Source organism: Mirounga leonina, unplaced genomic scaffold (assembly GCF_011800145.1).
Source record: "Mirounga leonina isolate KUSES-001 unplaced genomic scaffold, KU_Mleo_1.0 Mir_418, whole genome shotgun sequence".
NCBI lineage: Eukaryota > Metazoa > Chordata > Mammalia > Carnivora > Phocidae > Mirounga > Mirounga leonina.
The window spans coordinates 5,405,494-5,427,610 of NW_023270739.1; the positions used below are offsets into that span (position 1 = coordinate 5,405,494).

The 22,117-nt window shown below is 41.0% G+C and overlaps 1 protein-coding gene across 1 annotated transcript in view; it reads right to left on the minus strand.

The window, feature by feature from the left end:
• Positions 1–22,117, minus strand: part of TNRC6B (trinucleotide repeat containing adaptor 6B) — a 244,520-nt gene that overhangs the window by 176,895 nt on the left and 45,508 nt on the right. Inside the window, exon 2 of the mRNA XM_034987461.1 lies at positions 4,432–4,506. The gene's annotated coding sequence lies outside the window, so the exon portion shown is untranslated. The remainder of the gene's footprint in view (positions 1–4,431; positions 4,507–22,117) is intronic.

Below are 22,117 nucleotides of genomic sequence, written 5' to 3' on the forward strand. Positions count from 1 at the left end.
AGACACCAGCTTTACACTATTGAGGCCGAATTAGAAGTTTATAAACCACAGGCTAAACTGTATTTTGACATTAGTGATGACTGTAGTTATGGTAACTTTGTCTTCAGGTAGTGGCTGTTTCTACAGACAAGGCTGAATACACCAGGCACACAAGCCTTAGCAAAGGCCTGGGGGCTTTGCGGGCGACAGCAAGGAAAGAAGCCGCAGTCCGTGGTGGTGGTGGTACTACTGAAGGCTCATCTAAATGTCAGCCGTGCAAGTGACCTCAGCACTCATCGGCCACTCTGGCCTAGCAAGCAAATGCCCGCTGTGCTGGCCTCAGCAAAGGGAGCAGGGCATTAGCAGGCTTGGTTGGCTTCAAAGTACAGAAGGCTGCTGCCTGACCTTGAATTATGCAGGCACAGCTCTTCCTAAGCAGGCATGGCTGAGGCAAAGATTAGACTTTAGGGAAAAGAGACTTTCTTCATACTTTCAGATATTAATGAGTAGAACAATTATTTGCTGCACGTAAGCTGCAAGGCAGCTGAATTTCAAACGACACATGCGCTACAAAACCAGTGAAGTTTATGTTTAAATTGTTTGTGCTCAGCTTACACAGGCAATCCAAACAGGAAATGGAAATTAAAGAGATGTCTCACTATCCTCATAGAAGGCAGGGAGGCAGGGAACTTACACAGGAAGGGAAGGAACTTGGTAACTGGGGCTGCCACTACTATAAATCCCTAAATATTGCAAAAAGAAGGTGATACTTCAAGTATTAATCTTTAAAGCAGAAGACAGTGTACATTGGTTGGGTTTTTTTGAGATACGGTAAAGGCCCAGTTCCAAATTTAACCTCCTGCTGGCAGATTTTTCCAAATTGGGTGGAAGTGTCCCAGTCGTGGATTCTGTACACTGGCGTGGGCTAACTGGATATCCTGGAGAGGCTCAGACCAAGAGGACCTCACCCATCCTCCCTCCCTCAGATACCAACGTGGCAAGACTGAGTGCAGCATTCTGAGAACCTACTTTTATCAGAAATTACTGCTCATGGGCAGGAGGTAGACTTACTTTCTGAATCTGGTGGCTATGGGGACAGTGCTGAAACCATTTTGTTTAGCCTTGGAGTTCATATAATTTATATACTGTTCTGATCTATTTTAGGATCTCCTGAAGGCATAATCTATTTTGCATATCAATTTTGCCCAAGAAAATATCCAAGAGAAGAGTGGGTGGTAGTGGGGGTTTGTCCTCTTGAAAGTGGGAGCAGGACTGTTCTGAGACCCCCTCTGTCCTAGAGGGGAAGGACACACCCGACATGACCTGGATTACACTGGTGCTAGGAGACAATGTGCTAGGAGACGAGCTCTTGTGTGTTAGGGGAGGAAAACTTGCCCACCCTCGATGCTTCCTTCCATGGGAGGCAATATCCCTTTACTACCATTGGCCTTATATTCCTGACATGCTGTCAGGGTGAAGTGACTTGTCCGGTCAGTGAGTTTGGAAGGGGAAACTGGGCTTGCATAGTCCAGCACCCCCCAGGCCCTTTCCTGTGGGGGCACCTATTCTGCTCTGCTCCCTCCTTCTAGAAGGCGAGTCTGTCCCTGATTAGTACTGCTGGGTGAGGAAACCCGTTAAGTTTCAGAGCTGAGTATTAGAAAGCTGACTTGCTTTTAGACACAAGCCCCGTTCTATGTCAACTTTATTAGTAATAAAAGTGAAAGTCTGATCTCCACCTGCTTTACTCCTTCATCCTATATGTCTGTGGTTCAGAACTTGCTCAGGGGAGAGAATGTTTCTTATCAGGTCCCCTTCAATTCCAGGTTATATCTGGAACGTCTCCTCTTCAGAATTAAGTTTTCTACATCGGTCTTATCTTCCCAATTATCCCATTGCCATAATACGAACAGCAGACTTTTACTTTATAAACTTTTCAACTCTATTTCTGGCTACTCCCCATGCACACACTATCCCCCACTTCACACAGGCAGATCTTCTCTCTATTCTCTCCACACAGCTTGCTAATTTAATTTCTTTTTTAAAAAATGTATTTAAATTCAATTTAATTAACATATATTGTATTATTAGTTTCAAATTTAATTTCTATTTATGCAGTTCATACCCAATTTGAAAACCCTTCCCCTCACCACCAATCCACATCTCTATCTTTCTACTATCCAGTCAATTTTTATTTCTAAAAATCTTTCCTGATTAATACCATATAGTCTGCCTACTTACTATATGTCCTATCATACCTATTTTTCTATTTCTCCTTTCTTTAATTTGTCCTCCTTTGTGTGTATGTGGTTTGGGAACTATTCTTAACAGTTTTTAAGGTGTTTCTTGAAAAAGCCTTGCTGACATTCTTGTGAAGCCACGGCTTAGAGTTGTGTGTAAGGGTCTAAGTGAATTTTACTGCCCTTCCGACAAAATGGAAGGAGAATAAAGTAGGCCATGCAAAAGTATGGGGTTGAGCTAGGGGCTCCACTCGGGAAGTGACAGAGGACCAGTGTATCGGTGCTAAGAGAGTGATGAAAAAGTCAAGGCAAAGTGCACTTATGTGAAAATTCACTGGAGGGGGCGAACAAGGGGTAGTGAAGCTGTCAAAGCTGACGTGACAACACAAGCATTTGATTTCTGCTCTGGCACACGACTTCACCTCAGAGCTGTCACCAGCTCGCCATTATGTGGTTAAGTGACCACTGACCTGCTGTTGCTGCAGCATACACAGAACGGGACTCGACAAACGGAACGACAAATGGGAGTAAAACCGTACATCATACCGCGCCCACGCTCGGTCTTTTCTAAAAGCTGGCAAATATATTGGTACCTTCCAAGCTCTCCAGGGTCTAGCCCTCACCTGTCTCTCCGGTGCCATCAGCCAGACCTCTTTTTCCCTTTGCTCCTGTCATAATGAACTACTTACAGTCTCACAAATGTGCCGGATTATTTCCAGTTTCCATGTTTTTGTTCATACTACTCCTTCTGCCTTTCCCTCCCTGATGCCACCAGAGAACACCCTACTCTCATCATTCAAGACTCAACTTTTACAAAGTATTTCCTGATCCATCTCTAGGATCTCAGAATCTCAGAACTGGCGACTCCTTCCCCAGTGTCCCCGGTGAATCTTGTCTGAATTCTATTATATGATCTGTAACGCTCTACTGGCTTTACTTGCTTATATAGATGCTTCCCTTATGACACCATCAACTCTTTGACAGCAGACACTGTATCTTGTTAATGTCTGTATTCATCGTTTATCTAAAGCTGTATACCCGGCATTTAATAGTCAATAAATTTCTAGGTAGAAATGACCGAATTAATCAACTAAAGTCCTTTTTATTTAAACTGCAATAGATATCAATTCAATAGATACTTCCTGGGTCCCTACCACACACCAGATGGTGCTCGGCCAGAGTACTACAGTAGAACAAGTTTTGGCTTTGAAGGAGCAGAGTCATTCATAATTCTTTGTCAGTTATTAGCTGTGTAATCTTGGGCACTTAACGTTCTAATCTTCATTATTTTCATCCATAAAACTTGTCAGAAGGAGATGTTACAAGGATTAAATGAAATAATATATGCATAGCACTCAGCAAGGTGTCCAGGAGCAGCCAACAGGCACTAAAAAACCAGTTAGTTCCTTTCCAAGAAGTCTCAAAGGGTTTAAAGACTAGTAAAGGAGACAGAGACAAATAACGCTAATGTAAAATACTGAATGCTTTATTATAGTCATAGTAACGGGTGCACCTAGAATACAGATGAGAAAGAAATTCTGCCAAGGTGGCCTGGGAGAGGGGACAACAGGAAAGATACGAGAAAGAGCAGCAGAGAGCTGCATTCTTCTCCCCTCTTCCAAACTCTAAGTGAAGAGAAAAGCATTGACCAAGGCACAAAGCCATGAAAAAGAACTATATATTTGGGAAATAGAAAATGGCCCGGTAGGGCTCACAACAGATAGGGGTGCACTAGAAAAGCAGCCAGAAACATTAATTGGAATTAGGTTCTGTAGGATGTTTGTAGGATGGCGTCTGTAGCAACTGAGAGCCGCGAGAGCTGTTTGAGCAAAGGAGTGACATGAGTAAATACATCATTTTGAAAGCTAGTCCTGGCAGTAATGTGGACGACAGACTGGAGTAAGGACAGACTAGAGGCAGAGAAACTAGGAATACGCTCACAGAAAACTGTGGAATTGCTAAATCCTAATAACAAATTCTAGCTTTATAAAAGGATGAGGCACCAAATGTCACTATCAATCATTTGGATTGATGTGCTTTTTAAAGGGACCTACTGAAGTAGAAATGCAAAGAGCTGATGTGATGGCCACTTTAAATACCCTCGTGGAACAACTCGGGAAAGGAGCAATAACGTCAAAATGTACTCTTCTTTTTAAGATGAAGTCTCTCCCATTTCACTGCTAATACACGGTGCATTGAAATTTTAAAAACTTACCTTTGACAGTATCCTGGGGCAACACAAGCCCGTGAAGATGAGTCTAGACTACATTCAGTGCAAAAAACCAAAACCCTGAAAAGAGAGAAAAATCACAGTGAGCTGTGTGCTCATAGTAAGATGCATGGGAAGCGGCAGGGCACAGTTCTGAATCGGGGAGCCTATTACAAATCCAGGCTCTTCCATCTACCAACTATTGACTGTTGGGCCAGTGGCCTAACCTCTCGAGACTTAGCTTCCTCATTCAACATTGAGAACAACAGCACCTTCCTCACAGGGTTCTTGGGAAGTATAAATGGAATATGCATAAAACAGCATCAGGCAGGGCACCAATCACAACATGGTCAATAAAGGTGAGTGGTTATTAAGAATGTGAACTGAGGGGCACCTGGATGGCTCAGTCGGTTGAACGTCTGACTCGATTTTAGCTCAGGTCATGATCTCAGGGTTGGGAGGCTCCACGCTCAGCGCTGAGTCGGCTTGAGATTCTCCCTCTCCCTCCCCATGCTGGAGCTCTCTCTAAATCAATCTTAAAAAATACCCAATGTGAACTGAAATACCTTCTGAAGAAACACTAAAACCTATATTAAACCTGTATTATTGATTTTACCTTATCTGTTCTACCAGAAAAATGCCAAGTTGCCTTTTCAACTTCTCCATTTGACATGAGGATATCTCATAATCACTTCAGATTCAACGCATCCCCAACAGTACGCTTCATCCCCTGCCCAGACCTCATTCTCCTGTCTCCACTGTCTTATCAAGGGCACCATCTTCTGCCCAGTTGCTTGGGTCAGAACCTCTGGTTCATCCAGGATCTCACCCTATCCCAGGCCTCTCACAGCCCCATTAGCAATCCTGTCATTTCTAATCCACAGCATGCAAATTCTTCACTTTCATTGCCATTACCATTCCTTGCTAGTGGAGGCCCCTTAGCTAGTCTCCTGCCCCAATTCTTGCTCCTCCCCAGTCTGTTCCCAAATAATGGCTGGAATGGCCTCTTCAAAATCAAACCGGATCATAGCAAGTTGCTAATAGACACAGTGAAAATTTTATTTATTTCATGATGGAATGTCTCTCTTTATATATATGAAATACATACTTACATATGTGCACATACAGATATACGAATATATATGAAATGAAAACCACTTAATATTAGACATTTAAAGGTCCCAAGCCAGTCCCTTCAATTTACAATGGCAGAAACAAATGCCAGAAGGAGATCCTGCTCAAGGCTGGACCTCTGTGTGTGTGCAAAAGTGGTCAAAACAATGCTGGACAAGCCCTACAGAAACTCATCTGTGATTAGCGTCCGCACTGCTGTCAGAATGCCTGTCACTATTTGGAAGTTGGGCCCTTAGTTTCACAATCAACTTAATGTGTCTGTCCAAGAAAGCGCATTCCATTCCCCACAGCTGCAGATTATGAGTTATAGCTTTAGTTCTACCTCATGTCTTAGTGTTTGAGGGGGTGCTTGAGGGAATCTTGAAAGCATCTTGCTGCTCTCTTATCTGTCATCACCTCTCCCCTTGCTTATTTTTTAACAGCGTTTGAATAAATAAATCTCAGATGGAATTACACTATGATGAGTATTAGTGATATTTTAATTATTATCCCTATCCTCCTACTATACACACCGTTGTCCCAGCCATCTTCCTTTTTAAAGAGCAAATGTGACCTCTGAGTAGATTGCTGCCAAGTCAATAATTACCCATTACCTTTAGGGTAAAATCCAAGATCTCTCTAGCCCCATCATCACTTCATAGCCTTCTCACGGGGACTGCGCGTGGTTCCCTTGTCCAAAATACATACACTGATATCTGCTGAGGGCCCTTGGCTTAATTCCCGTCTACTCCTCTTGTAAGATCTGCCTCAGGAATTACCTCCTGAAAGTTTTCTGTACCCTCCTTGGCTGCACTAAGTGTCCCTCCTCTGAGATACACCATATAACATTGGTAGCGTCTGAGGGTCTGCTGTCTACACTCAATGGGGGCTTCTTGACAACAAGGGCTCTCTGTGTCTTACATATCTAGAATTTGGTATCCAGCAGGAGTTCAATAAACAAGATGAACTGAATCCTGACATGCTCCCAATAACTCGGTACTTCAGTGTGGAGCCTTCCCCACTTAAATGGCATGAGGGAAAGCTGAAGAAGCTGGCTGGAACTTCCCAGATGGGTCTGGTCATCATGAAGGATGTAAGCTATGTGGTTATGTGTGACCCTCAGCACCTTGGAGAAAGATTCAATTCTTCATTTTTTGTCACCTGCGGATCATCAAGAGAGCAACCCTAACTAATTTTCAGTTCTCTATTCTGATTAGTTTCTGCCCAGGCTAAACATGACTTCTCTAGACTTACCAGTGGTCTAAATTCTGTACCAACTTCAAAAAGTAGCCCATCATTATATAATTTGTTAATAGATAAGCTTGGAAGGACACAATGGCCAGCTCAGTCCTTTGCCTGCTTGGCAGGTGGGCTCAGACGCTTGCCTGTGTTCAGAGAGCGGAAAAGCAGTTGAAGCAGAGGAGGGGCAGGCGAAGGAAAGTGGGCAGTTTCCAGGCACTCTGGAAACCAGTTTTCACAGAACAGCTTCCCTAGTTTCTCTGCAGGGCTGTGAACCTCTGTTATCAGATGCACTTGTACTCAAGATAAACATAACATTTGATTCTAAAATCAACATTTGGAATTATCTAGTTGAAGTTATCCACAGCACTGTTTTCCTTCTAAGGTATGAGCAATGGCAAATTCCTTCAAAGCATCATTTTGAAATGTTCTGTAATCCTACTATCTGATCGTATATAACCACAGCAGTAAACTATTTGAAGCATTACAGTTTTCTCTGTTCTCTTGCAGAGTAGTAACCAGACTGGGCTTGAGATTCACACGCAGCTGGGAAGGTTTCGTGGGTCTTGGACTAAATCACTACTAGGTCCTGCTAAACTGCAAGGAGACCTCAAGAGCTCCTCCAAGCCCAGTACCTAATCTAACTCATGGGATGTAATCAGACCTACATCTTTCCTAGGGAATATGGCAAGTTGAAAGAAGGACATTTCCAATACATTATATTCACTTTACTATTCTAATATGGCATAGTTTTAATTTTCGAACTTGATTATTCAGCCTGATACTTTTAGGCTTAATTTTAATTCTCATTTTAAAAAATTCAAGTGATACGATAAGGCCCTTGATCACGGTCCCCTCTCCCCCTACCCTCACTCAGGACTCACCACTGTTATCAGTTTAATTTCCAGGCATAATTCTGGGATGCAGACTATTAAGAATATACAGTTCAGGGGCGCCTGGGTGGCTTAGTTGGTTGAGTGTCTGACTCTTGGTTTCAGCTCAGGTCATGATCTTGGGGTCGTGGATCGAGCCCTGCATTGATCTCCAGATTCAGTAGGGAATCTGCTTGGGATTCTGTCTCTTTTTTCCCCCTCTGCCCCACCCCCCACCTTGCTCATGCACGCGCTCTCTCTCTAAAATAATAAAGTAAATCTTAAAAAAAAAAAAAAAAAAAGAGGGATGCCTGGGTGGCTCAGTCAGTTAAGCATCTGCCTTTGGCTCAGGTCATGATCCCAGGGTCCTGGGGTGGAGTCCCCGCATCGGGTTCCTGCTCAGCAGGGAGCCTGCTTCTCCCTCTGCCTGCCACTCCCCCTGCTTGTGCGTTCTCTCTCACAAATAAATAAAATATTAAAAAAAAAAAATACACAGCTCATCCTTGAACAATATGGGTTTGAACTGTGTGGGCTCATTTCTATGCAGATTTTTTTACAGGACAGTTCTATAATTGCATTTTTTTCTTATGATTTTCTTAAGAACATTTTCTTTTCCCTAGCTTACTTTATTGTAAGAATGCAGTATGTAATACATATAAAATGCAAAATATGTGTTAATCGACTGCTTATTTATTGGCAAGGCTTCCAGTCAACAATAGACTATTAGTTAAGTTTTTGGGGAGTCCGAAGTTATACACAGATTTTCGGCTGCACAGGGGGTCAAGGGGGTCAGGCACCCCTAACTCCTGCGTTGCTCGGGGGTCAAGCATCCTGTAAACTTTTAACTGAGTCACAAGTAACACTGAAAGCCCTGACTGCTTACATCATTGGCAACTGGCCTGACTTCAAGCAAGATGTCCGGAAGAGGCATCTTAAGCGAAGCAGCAGATGGGAGGTGGAGCAGAACACCAGCAAGGGAGCCTTTGCAGGAGGTCAGCACAGACGCCAGGAGAATCGGGGCAGACAGGAGGGTACCGCACATCCAGCTCTATAAGCGGGGTGCGCAGCCCAAGTGGGCAAGATGGAACCTATGTAAGTAATACAAATAATAATATCGAAAGCCCAAGCAGCAGAGGTGGAGGTAACTTTGCTACAGGCAGATGGGTTTATTTAGCTTCCAATACACAAGCGTTATGATTGTTCCAAGATCTGGAAATGTTACCTGTGCAGTTTCAGGTCACCTCTACTTAAGTTCAACACTTTGGAAGTTCTATAAAATGTTCCAGTCTGCACATTCCGAAAACCATCTCCATTAATCCTAAAATCTCTTCTAGTTTTTGTGCCCTCCCTCCCCTTTCCTCTTCTAGTCAAGTTTCTTCAAAAAGAAGTTTATATTTGTGGTTACAACGCCCTTACCTCTCATTCACTTATTAATCATTGCAATATGATATCTTTCTCTATCAATCCCATTATCAAATACAATGGCTATTATTCAACTGTTTTGTTTTAACCTCTCTTTCACACTTAAAAATCAGAATGACCTGAAAGTCTTATCATCTGGGTGCTCCTTTCCTATTTTGATATCAAGGATACAGTAGATCCAGGGGCACCTGGCTGGCTCAGTCGATGGAGCACACACGACTCTTGATCCCAGGGTTGTGAGTTTGAGCTCCGTGTTGGGTGTAGAAATTACTTAAAAGTAAAATCTTAAAAAATAAAAATAAAAAAAGATACTGCAGATCCAGTCACTGAGCCAGAGGCACCTTGTTTTAGTTGCCGGTCTTTTAGCTGTGTCTAGGTCCTCCTGTCTCCCTGGGTTTGCAGCCAGCCCAAGGCCTTTGTCAATGCTGCTGATTTTCAGATTCATAAATGAGCAGAGTGGTGCTGGGTGAGGAGCTACTGCCTCTGCACATGGGGGACAGGGAGACATGGGTTGCGGTGAGGGAACCAAACTCAACTCCTGGCCTCAAGGACTGAGTCTAGTTTTGATCCCCAAACTGTCATGGATCATGTCTAGTCCCTTTACCCCACAGAAGGAGCCAAATTCATTACTTGTGCCACCTCTTAGACCATTTCTTTAGACTCTTACTGGAGAATCTTTCTCTGCCTGTCCTTTCATTACTGCTATGTTCCTTGGGAGTTACACCCTTCCCTTTCTCTTATTATACACACACGTCCTTATCTGCCCCCATAGATTCAACTACTATCCATGTCTTGATGACTCCCAAATCTCTCTAATACTGACCGTTCCTACAATCTTCAAAACTTCTATAAACTGCCTAATGTCAACGCACTTTGCCTCATGTTCCACAGGTCCCTAAAATGCAACATATCTAAAACTAAATAGTCTTCCCTCAAACTGTGTTCTTCTCCTTCTGCCTCACTTGGGAATACTATCGTCCCACTCAAATAAAAAATCTGGCACCATCACCAGTATCTTCCTCTCACCAAACTCTGTCAGTTCTAATCCCCAAATATTTCAGGATGTATTTTCTTCTCTATTCCTACTGCCACTGCTTTCTTTAGTTCTGGTAGTTTCTCACTAAATTTATTTCATTTTTTTCCACTGGTTTTCTTACCCTCAAGACCTTCCTACCCCCACTGCCATCAGAATTGCCTTTATAAAGTGCAATCCCACACAGCCCTTTGCTCTGTCCATCTTCAAGATAAAATCCAATTCTCACTACATGGTATATAAAGCCCAGTACCCGTTCACTTCTCTACTTCATCTCACAAATTCACATTGTTTTCAGTTTTCCTTAAACACCACATGGCTTCATGTGCCAGTGACTTTGTATATGCTGTTTCTACTTGGACTGCCTTCCTACTCACAGGGCAAATTTCTTCCCCACCTTCAAGATGCAGGTGTAGGGAAACCTTTTCTATGAAGCCTTTCTTAATGCCACACTCTTGCCACAGGTGGTCTGGATGGGTCCTTCCTCTGAGTTAGCGACTATACTTGGTATATATTTCCACCAGGCTTGTTTATGTTGTACAGACTACTGGGGGCAGCATCTAAATCTTATTTACTACTGTGTCATCAGCATTTAAACAGCGCTAGTGCAAAGGACAGGCCTCTCAGGGCAGAGTGCTACTTGTGTGGGACCCCCAGACTTCCAGAGAGAAGCTGTGAAGGAAACTTTGGGACTCACAGCAGGTCCCTGGCATAAAGATGTTATATTTATTCATGTATCCTGTAAGTCAAGGATGGTTGCCTAAGAAAAACAAACTCAGTCTGAAGCAGGGATGAAGGAAAGGGTATGTGCTCACTTTCAGCTACTTAACCAGTTTGGTCAACTAATGCCTTCTAGCTTAGTCCAGGATGACCTGTCAATTCTCTAACACAAAGGGCTTCAGCAAGTACCTTCTGAAGACCAAAACATAAGCGCAAACCACCTGGAGGTGGGGGTGGGGATCGTAGGGAATGATGACTGCTGGCTACAGGAACAGCAGAGGCAGCTACTGAAACAGCAGAGTCAACTCGGCCAACTTTACTGCTTACTAAGCACCCAGCATGATGCTCACGTTTTCAGAGCAAGGGCCCATGGCCAGATTTTACTGCCATTGTTGGTCACATAAGAATTAAACAAATTAACATGTTCAGCTTTTGTACCCAATTTATTGATGACCCATGATCAAAAACCTTTATCCTTTTTCCATATTGTATGTTCATTTTATGTAGGCTTTTTTTTAATCAAATAGCTATTTCTATTAAAGTTCACAAAATTATAAATGCATATTGGTTCACCCATAAAACCAGTGAGTTAGGGAAATTTTAATATTTATATTGAAGATGGTAACAGTATGAATAACCATTAACCAATAACCACCATTTATGCTGTGCTCAGCAATGTACATCATGGACACCTCAAAAAACTTTCATTTAACAGATGATCCCTGTCCTCAGAGGTCTTACACTATTGAAAAGGAAAAGAAAATCAGCACAGCAAGCAATTCCACAAGAACTAAAAGCACTAAGCTGTGTGGCACAGAAGTTAGGACAGTGTAGAGAAAACAGTGGGCTAGACAATCAGGACAGCCTTCCCAGAGAAACTACGATTCCAACAAAATCAACAGGATTTAAAGCAGTGATTCTCAAATATTTTATAGTCTCAGGATCTCTTTACAATTCTTAAAAATTATTAAGGACCCCAAAGAGCGTTTGTTTATGTGGATTATAAATATCAATATGTACCCATACTAAAAACTAAAGTCATGAAAAATTTAAGATATTTATTCATAAGTATCCCTTTAAAAATATTAATACACTACTACATGTTAACATTTTATTTATTTATTTATTTATTTATTTATTTATTTATTTATTTATTTTTAAGATTTTATTTATTTATTCATGAGAGATAGAGAGAGAGAGAGAGCGGCAGAGGGAGAAGCAGGCTTCCCACGGAGCAGAGAGCCCGATGCAGGACTCGATCCCAGGACCCTGGAATCACGACCTGAGCCGAAGGCAGACGCCCAACCATCTGAGCCACCCAGGCGCCCTACATGTTAACATTTTTATTTTATTTATTTATTTTTTAAGATTTTATTTATTTATTTGACAGAGAAAGACACAGCGAGAGAGGGAACACAAACAGGGAGTGGGAGAGGGAGAAGCAGACTCCCTGCCAAGCAGGGAGCCCGATGCGGGACTCGATCCTGGGACTCCAGGATCATGACCTGAGCCGAAGGCAGTCGCTTAACCAACTGAGCCACCCAGGCGCCCTGACATTTTTAAATTAAAAATAATATTTAGAGGATAAAAAAATTTGAGAAAAGTACCACTTTTACATTTTTGCAAATATCTCCAATGTCTGGCTTATGAGACAGCAGCTGTATCCTCGTATCTGCTTTTGCATTCAGTCTTTTGCAGTATCGTATGTCACGAAGCCTCTGGAAAACTCCACTGTACACTCGTGAGAGAATGAGTTTAAAAGGCATGTACATGTCAGTATTATTAAAATGGTTGTGACCTCATGGACCCCCCGAAAGGGTCTGGATGGGGAGTGGGGAGGATCCATGGTGCACACTTTGAGTAAGTACTAATTTTAAAAGAGAAAGAAAATGGTATAAGGGTATAAGCAGGAAGGAAGTGTGTGGCTCGGGAGCCATAACTTCCACATATGCAATGCTTACTCCTAACATCTTGGCTACAACCAAGCTCACCTCCTCCACTGTGAACCTCAGAGACAGAATCAGGAGGTCCAGGTGGGGTTCTGCCTGACAGAGGGACAAGAAGCTTCTCCCTCACTATCCGGTGTGTGTGTGTGTGTGTGTGTGTGTTTGCGCGCACGCGAGAGGCTCTACTTCCCCCGGCAACATTCCCTGGAGGCCACGTCAGGTTTTCCTCTCGAGCGCCCACACTGTGCTCTCCTCCTAGAAGCTGTAAATGGCTCATAAGAAACTGCCTTGCCATGGCTTCCTGAGGCTGTGTTTACTAACTGCAAAATCATCTCACTGCTACAGTCTCAAATTCTTCAGACATTTCTTGATCTGGCTTGTCTTAAAAAGCAAATTTAACATCAGCCACGTAGCCAGTTTTTTCCTTGCCAATAATCATGTGAGTTTGCAATTCTGTTCCTGTGCATCTTGTGCACTGTAAAAACAGTTCCTGGAGCATCATATGTCATGGATCTAGTTGCCATAAACTGAAAACATTTTCTTCATATTTTGTGGCACAAACTAAAAGCATTCTGGATGCGGTTTGCATACAGTCCATCTCCGGCCAAAAAAGAGGTTTAAATATATGGACAGACAGAGAAAGCAGGGGGGTGGGGGGGGTGGCCATTACCACAGTTAAACTGTTTTATCATCAAAGTCAATGTTTGATAGTATATATATGTTTAAGGTAAAATTTTGCTATGATTATGTTCTAAAATTATCCTGCAGTAGGTACAATTGTTCATTTTATATAGCAAGCTTTAAGTTATCTAAAAGTATTTTATAGCTGAGAGAAGCACAGATGAAACAGAAGCTTCTTTTTGATCTCTCAAAAAACAATTATATGAAAACAACCATGAATCTATATAGTTTTTCAGTCTTTATTACCTTTTTTAGTAAACATATTTCTTAAGGCCCCCTTACAGATCAGAATAGATCCTTTTTTAAGTAAAAGTGAAACTAAAACTTTGAAAGATTTCTGCCTCTGGGAATGGCAAACTAGGTAATTCGGACCAACCGTCCTGCTGAGGATAGCCAGAAAATCTGAAGAAAATATAAAAAATATATTGAAGGCAGAGGCATTAGCAAGTTAATTAAGAATTACCAGTCACAAAAATCAATTCCAGGACAACTCTATTACTCAATATGAAAAATAAATAATAAAGCTTTTAGAAGATAATATGGGATAATATTTTCATGACCTAAGGGTAGGGAAGGATTTCTTAAGCAGCTCACAAAAAAGCACCTATTATTAAAAAACAGATGAATTTGACATGGAAACTGAGAATTTTTGTTCATCAAAAGACAGCCTCAAGAAAATGAAAAAGCAGGCTATATAAAACCAACAAAGGGCTCATATTCGAAATAACAAAGAATTCTATCAAGGAGAAAAAAATCAAGATAACTCAATAGGAAAATGGGTAGAAGACCAGATTAGGCACATCACCAAACAAGCAAAAACAAAAAACTACATTATCTAAATGGCCAACAAAGCATATGAAAAGGTGTCTAGCCTCATTAGGAAGTAAGAGAAATACAAAATAAAACCATAATGAAAAATACAAAGGAAAATCATAATGATATACCATTATATACCAGAACGGCTAAAAATTTACTTGTTTATTTTTTTAAAGATTTTATTTTTGGGGCACCTGGGTGGCTCAGTCGTTAAGCGTCTGCCTTCAGCTCAGGTCATGATCCCAAGGTCCTGGGATCGAGCCCCGCATCGGGCTCCCTGCTCCGTGGGAAGCCTGCTTCTCCCTCTCCCACTCCCCCACTGCTTGTGTTCCCTCTCTCGCTATCTCTCACTCTGTCAAATAAATAAATAAAATCTTTAAAAAAAAAGATTTTATTTTTAAGTAATCTCTACACCCAAGATGGGGCTCAAACTCACAACCCTGAGATCAAGAGCCACCCGGCTCCACCAACTGAGCCAGCCAGGCGCCCCATGAATGGCTAAAAGTTTATAAGTCTGATAATAACAAGTGTTACCAAGGATATGGAACAACAGGACCTCCCTTATACTGATTGTGTGAACTGAGCGGTTATTGTTATATCCACTTTGGAATACAATTCACCATTATTCTTCAATTCCACTCCCAGGTATATATACCCAGCAGAATTCATGCGCATGTGCACCCAAAAGACACTTACAAAAATCTTCAGACCAGCACTATTCACTTTTTTTTTTTAAGATTTTTTCTTTATTTATTCATGAGAGACAGAGAGAGAGAGAGAGGCAGAGGGAGAAGCAGGCTCCCAAGGAGCAGGGAGCCCGATGCGGGACTCGATCCCAGGACTCCGGGATCATGACCCGAGCCGAAGGCAGACGCTTAACCATCTGAGCCACCCAGGTGCCCTGGACCAGCACTATTCATAAGAGCCCTCCACTGGGAACAATCCAAATATCCTCAGTAGTAGAATGGATAAATACCTTCTAGCATATTCATACAATGGAATACCATACAGCAAGAAAAATGAAGGAACAATAGCCACACACAACAACATGGATGAATCGTGCAAACATAATGACCAGATATAAAAGAACATATGGCATGTGACTCTGTGTTCAAAATCAGCCAAAACTATAATGTTTAGAGGTACACAGGTCATAAAAGGAAAAAGAAAGGAAAGGAATCAGGAGAGCAGTTACCTATAGGTGAGAAGGGAGGACTGTGATTGGCAAAGGTCACTATGATGGGGCTATTGCATCCCTGTAATGTCCTACTTCTTGACCTCAGAATGAATTATTATTTAAAAACAAATAATTCACTAGGTTTTACATTTGTATTCTATGCACTTTTCTGGCTGTGTGATATATTTCACAGTATATGAGAATGAATGCAAGCAGAACTAATTCAAAGGGGAAAGTGGTATCTTTTGTATAAATTTAAAAATTAGATCATAGAACCCAAGTTCCTTAGAAGGCATCCCTGCCCATCATTACCAAGCCCTGTCTTCCTCGTCTCATCTCTTGCCACCCACCTTTTGTTTACAAGTAGTCTGCCGCACTCACTCAACCAGGTGCATCCTTTATATTTACTCATGGTATTTCTCTGTCCAGAAAACCATGTTGACACACCCCAATCACCCTTCTGCCAGACTAAGTACAAACTGTCAGTCAAGACACAGCCTGGGTATCATCACCTGTGAGAAACCTTTTTAGGAGACACAGACTCTACAGACACACTGTCTGGTTCAAATTCTAGATCTGCCATTTACTAGTTCTGTGACCTTGGTCAAGTTACCAAACTTTAGTTTTATAGTTTCCACATCTGTAAAACAGGATAAAAATATTATCTGCCTCACTGGGTAGCTTGAGGATAAACAAGTAAATATATGCAAAGTAAGACAGAGTAAGTACAAAGTACTAGATACTATTGTTACCTAATATTAACTAGGTATTAGCTACTATGATTATTATCAATACACTCTGATAACCTCCTGCCTATACCCTGAGGCCCCTCCACATTAGATACTCTTCCTTTGGGCTCCCATGGCTCAGTATTAGTTTATTTTCCTCTATACAGCCCCTTATTCCTTGAGACCAGACTAAATCTTTTACTCCTCAATCCCTAACATCTAGCACAGTGCCTGGCATGTAGTAGATACTCAGTGAGTATCTGTGGAATGAATAAGCCACCAAGACACATATAAAAGTAGTCCTTTGGTGCTGAAAGGTGCCCTACCCTTGTGTATGCCACAACCTGGAAGCATAGTCTTGACAGATTCCTACAGCAATTACCTCAGAATATGGGTGTAGACTCCCCTTGGTAGCAATAAATGAGGGACAAGTAATAATACTTGTCTTATCTACCTCTTGTGAGTCTCAAACGATAATAACTATGAAAATGTATTTTTTAAGTGTGACGCTCTATTATATGAGGTTTTATTGCCTTAATAAAACAACAGGATTATTGCTGAGTTGCAAGTCTGGAAGGGGCTTTAGGGAGTAATAAGGAATTAAAATAATCTAAAACTGCAATCTCATATGGTCTGAGATAAAATCTTTATTTTAAAAATAAACATTAAATATTTATTTTTAATAATAATTTGCATATATTGCAGTAATAATTAAAACATTTTGCAATAAAATTCCCATTTTCTCAATTGGTTATTAATGATTTAGGTAATATCAACACAAACGTTTGCCTATGTGAATGTTCACAGCAGCATCATTCATAATAGCCAAAAAGTGGAAAGAACCCAAATGTCCATCAGCTGGAAAACGGATCCATCCACCCAGTGGAAAACTACTCAGCAGCAAAAAGAACAAGCTACTGATACAAACTACAGTGAGGTGAACCTCGAAAACATGATGCTCAGTGAGAGAAGCCACTCACAAAAGATCTCAGGTTGTATGATTCCACATACATGTAATGTCCAGAAAAGGCAAATCTACAGGGACAGAGAGTAAATTAGTGGTTGCCTGGGGCTGGGAGTGGGAATGACAGACAGCAAATGGGTATGAAGGGTCTCTTTGGGCTGACAGAAATGTTCTAAAATGATGTTGTGGTGATGATTACACAATGGTGTAAATTTACTAAAAATGTTTAAATTGTACACCTAAAATAGGTGAATCTTATGGTGTGTAAATTATACCTCAATAAAGGTGTTTTTTAAAAAAAGAAATGTTCGGCACTCTCGCAGCTAGCTATAATTCTCACATCTTTAAAATATCACCCCCACATGGGACCAAATAACACAAGCATACAGCATAATGAAAAAAGTTAGCTTTTAAAAACAAAAAAATTTTTAAATGTCACGTACTAAATATCTTTAAAAACCCAAAGTGCCACCTCCTTACTTATTTTCCAATCCAGCAGCAACAAAACAATGATCTTGATAAACAGGCTTTCACGTCATTTGTTTATATCACCCCACCTGTACAAACACACATTCTGGCCTCATCTGCATTTATAATTGCAAACAGGAATATTTGGCACAATGCCCCCCACCCCTTATAGCCAAATGGCAAACATAAGAAAAAGGTAAATACAGAAAGCATAGTGTATAGTGAGATAAAAAAAATAATAATAATGTTATACATACGATAAACAGGATTTCTAAATAGAGTTTAAATTAACCCTCAGAAATCGGCAGTTCTTTATACAAATGTACTTCAGATTAAATTCTACAAGAAGTCCTAAAATCCTATCCAAATTATTTTGCTGAACTGGAATTGCTAAATTGGATATTGCTTAAAGTAGGTCACTGGCTGGGGCTTGAAAGTATTTGGTAATGCAGAGAGCTATTTGCAACGTCATTTGTCATAATGAGATTTGACTTAGACAAAGCAGGAGAAACCACACTGGTTGGGTGTCAATTGTCAGTTGTCTTTTATTCAGATAAATCTGATTTTAGATTTATCTCACTGCAGATTCTTGAACAGGGAAATAACAAGATGAAAGAAGTGTTTTTGAAAGAGTAAAGCTGGTGGCAGTGTTTAGAAAGTGCCTCTTTGGCTTCCTGCTCCTTTGTCTCTCATATGTGCTCAGTCTCCAAAGACCATTAACCTTTCTTTTGGAATGTCTTTCAGGTTTATTCCTTTCTCTCCACTTCTACTCACCACTATAATCCTAATTGGTGTCAGGAAGCGGTAAAGGACAAGAAAACTAGGAAAAGCAGTCAAACTAGAGACTGTTAGAATATCTAAGATGGAAGTGAAGGGGACCTGGTGTTGGGCAGTGGTGCTCACAGTGTGGTCCCCAGACCAGCAGCATCAGCATCACCTGGGAACTAGATGCAAATGTCAATTCTCAGGCTTTATCCAGATGTATCAAATCAGAAACTATGGGGGCAGAACCAGCAACCTGTTTTTAATGAGCCCTCCAGGTGATTCTGATGTAGGCTGAAGTCTGATTTTTAGTGGTACAGAAAGAGCAAAAGAGGAAGGAATGGACCAAGATGAGAGAATTTCAGAACCTGCTGAGAACTTCTACCACAATGTCCCTCCAATCTCCAACCCAACCTATCCAAAAAGAACTGTTCTCCAAACTGCTCTTTCAAGTGCTATTCACTTGCTATCACAACCCTCTACACTGCTTACATTCAATCTCCCTTCTACCAGTCCTCATCCAATATATTAATCTGGTTGATTCCACAGTTGGGGCTCTAGGAGGAAATGTACCACATATGGGAAATTATTATTAAAAAAAGGGGGGGTGGACCTTGAAATTGGTGGAGAAAAGATGAGGGGCACTCAGCCCCTCATGGTTAAGTGTCTTGTCTTCAGCTCAGGTCATGATCCTGGGGTCCTGGGATCCTGGGATCGAGCCCCAGTCAGGCTCCCTGCTCAGTAGGGAGTCTGCTCTCCCTCTGCCCCTGCACCTGCTCGCGCTCTCTCGTGTGCAAACTCTCTGTCTCTCTCTCTCTCAAATAAATAAAATCTTAAAAAAAAAGAAAAGATTAATTATTATTCAATAAATGGTTTTGGAGGAACTGACTAGTTGTTGTGGGAATGGAGAGTGGAAAGCCGTATTCCTCACTTTGTGCATCTTACTCCATGCACCAAAATAAAATTCCAGGTAAATCAAACACTTTAATTAAAAATCCAAAAGGAATATGAAAGTAGTAGATGAAATAATTATAAAAATATTTTTATCATCTTCAATAGGAGAAGGTCTTCCTAAAAGCATGATAATTTCACCCAGAAGGCTTAAAAGAAATTTCTAATAAATTTTACTACATGAAAATCTGAAAACTTTTCTAGGACTAAAAAAAGATCATAAAATAAAAAGACATACTAATAAAATATTTGTAATGCACAACAGGTGAAGAGGTCTCTCATATTTTTTTTTTTAAGATTGTATTTATTTATTTGACAGAGAGAGACACAGCGAGAGATGGAACACTAGCAGGGGGAGTGGGAGAGGGAGAAGCACCCTTCCCGACCAGGACCCTGGGATCATGACCTGAGCCAAAGGCAGACGTTTAACGACTGAGCCAACCAGGCGCCCCTCTCTCATATTCTTAAGAAAAAAAATGAACACAGGGCGCCCGTCTGGCTCAGTCAGTGGAGCATACGACTCTTGATCTCGGGGTCATGAGTTCAAGCCCCATGATGGGTATAAAGATTCCTTAAATTAATAAAACTTTAAGAAAAAAAAGAACAAACCTAATTAGATAATTGCACAAAGGAAAAGAAAACACAATTCACAAAAGAAAAATACAAAGGATATAAAAAACATAAATCTAATACTTTTTTTAAAAAGTTGGGTTTTTGTTTTTTGTTTTGTTTTTTTTTTTTTACTTAGCAAATTGGCAAAGATTAAGAAGATTGACAAGGCCAGGTGTGGGGACAGCAGCACTATCACATACTGATGGTAGTATATAAACTGCCTTTCCACAGCATAAAATGACATCTACCAAAATGTAAAATATGCATTTCTTTCATACAGCAATTCCACTTCTAAGAATGAATTCTACCAAAAATACTCATAAGTATACAAATATATTTGTATAAAGATGTTCATTGCTCCTTCTGCTGTACTATTTGCAATCTTGAACTGTAATCCTGAACAACCTTAATGTCTTAATGTCAACCACTTGGAGACTGGTAATAGAAATAAAAGAATATTCTCCAGCCATTACAAAGAAGGAGGCAATGTAACATGGAAGATGTTCACAACATCTTATTAGATTAAATGAAGAGCCATCATAAAACGTATGTATAAGTTTAATTCCTTATTGGTAAATATATATATATATAGCTATAATATATAACATATACAATATAAATTTATATATTTGGGGAGATCAAAAGTTATACATGGTATCTGACTGCATGGAGGATTGGTGCCCCTAACCCTTGTGTTGTTCAAGGGCCAACTGTATACATATAACACAAATATGTTATATACTACATATACTATAGGTGTAGATGTAATGTATACAGTGTATAATATAATACATACATTATAAACCAGCATGAAGGTATAGGGGGCAAAGTCTGGCAAGATACACAACAAACTTTAAAAACAGGCACTTTGAGGACTCAGATGGGGGACTTTTCCATTTTCTACTTCATAAACTTCATAAACATGAATTGTTCTTATAATAAAAAATAAATCTGATGTCAAAGCCTCCCAGCCCATAGCTAATATAGTCCAAACTCCTCAGTCAGATGTCAGGATGGTCCAGCTACGTCACGTGACACCCTTACCCATCACCAGGGTAAACTCCCCTAATGGGGCAGGTTAGGCAGGGTGTCTGTTGTCCCTCCTTCACTATATCCCTGATGAAGTCTGGTGCCACCTCTGATAACCTTTCCTGCCATTATCAAAGCTTTTATTGTGATAGGTACACTGGAATGGTATTCTAATTTGTTCCTTTTAGAACAATGTTGACAGAGCTGCTCAAATTAATAGATTCCTTCAACTGCTTTTGTAGGAAAATAAGTTCGCATGCTAATGTATGGGCTGATCAATACAACCCCACCACTGAAAACCAAAATGTAACATGCTTTTTGGCTAATAAATATTAAGAAATAATGTTTGGGTTTGTTTTTTTTTAAGATTTTTATTTATTTATTTGAGAGACAGAGATAATGACAGAGATAGCAAGAGAGCATGAGCAAGGAGGAGAGGGAGAGGGGCGCCTGGGTGGCTCAGTCATTAAGCGTCTGCCTTTGGCTCAGGTCATAGTCCCAGGGTCCTGGGATCGAGCCCCGCATCGGGCTCCCTGCTCTGCAGGAAGCCTGCTTCTCCCTCTCCCACTCCCCCTGCTTGTGTTCCCTCTCTCGCTGTCTCTCTCTGTCAAATATATAAATAAAATCTTAAAAAAAAAAAAAAAGGAGGAGAGGGAGAAGCAGGCTCCCCATTGAGCAGGGAGCCCTACGCAGGGCTGGATCCCAGGACCCTGGGATCATGACCTGAGCCAAAGGCAGACGCTTACCTGACTGAGCCACCCAGGCACCTCAATGTTTGGTTTTCATAACCATCTGTTGGCATATATCCCCCATCCTGTGTAACACATGGATACGATAGTTATAATTGTTCTGGAGCAGAATACTGAGACAAGATTTCTTAGAAGACACAAGAGGGAGAGTCAGTTTTGTGATCTCTTTGGCTGGGGTGCAATGTGGATGGACCACTGAGTACTCAGACAACACCCTGATCCAGTCCCACTGTCCATCTTGCAAGCCCAACTCACTCCATTGTCAAGGTGTGGTGATGTCATACGACCTATATGCCAGCGCAAGTTTGACTCAGGGTTTGTTAACAGAAAAATCATGTCTTTGCAGGATATCTGGATGCTTCTCAAAAATACAACGCTATAGTTGAGTAACAGAGCCTCTTCTCGGCTCA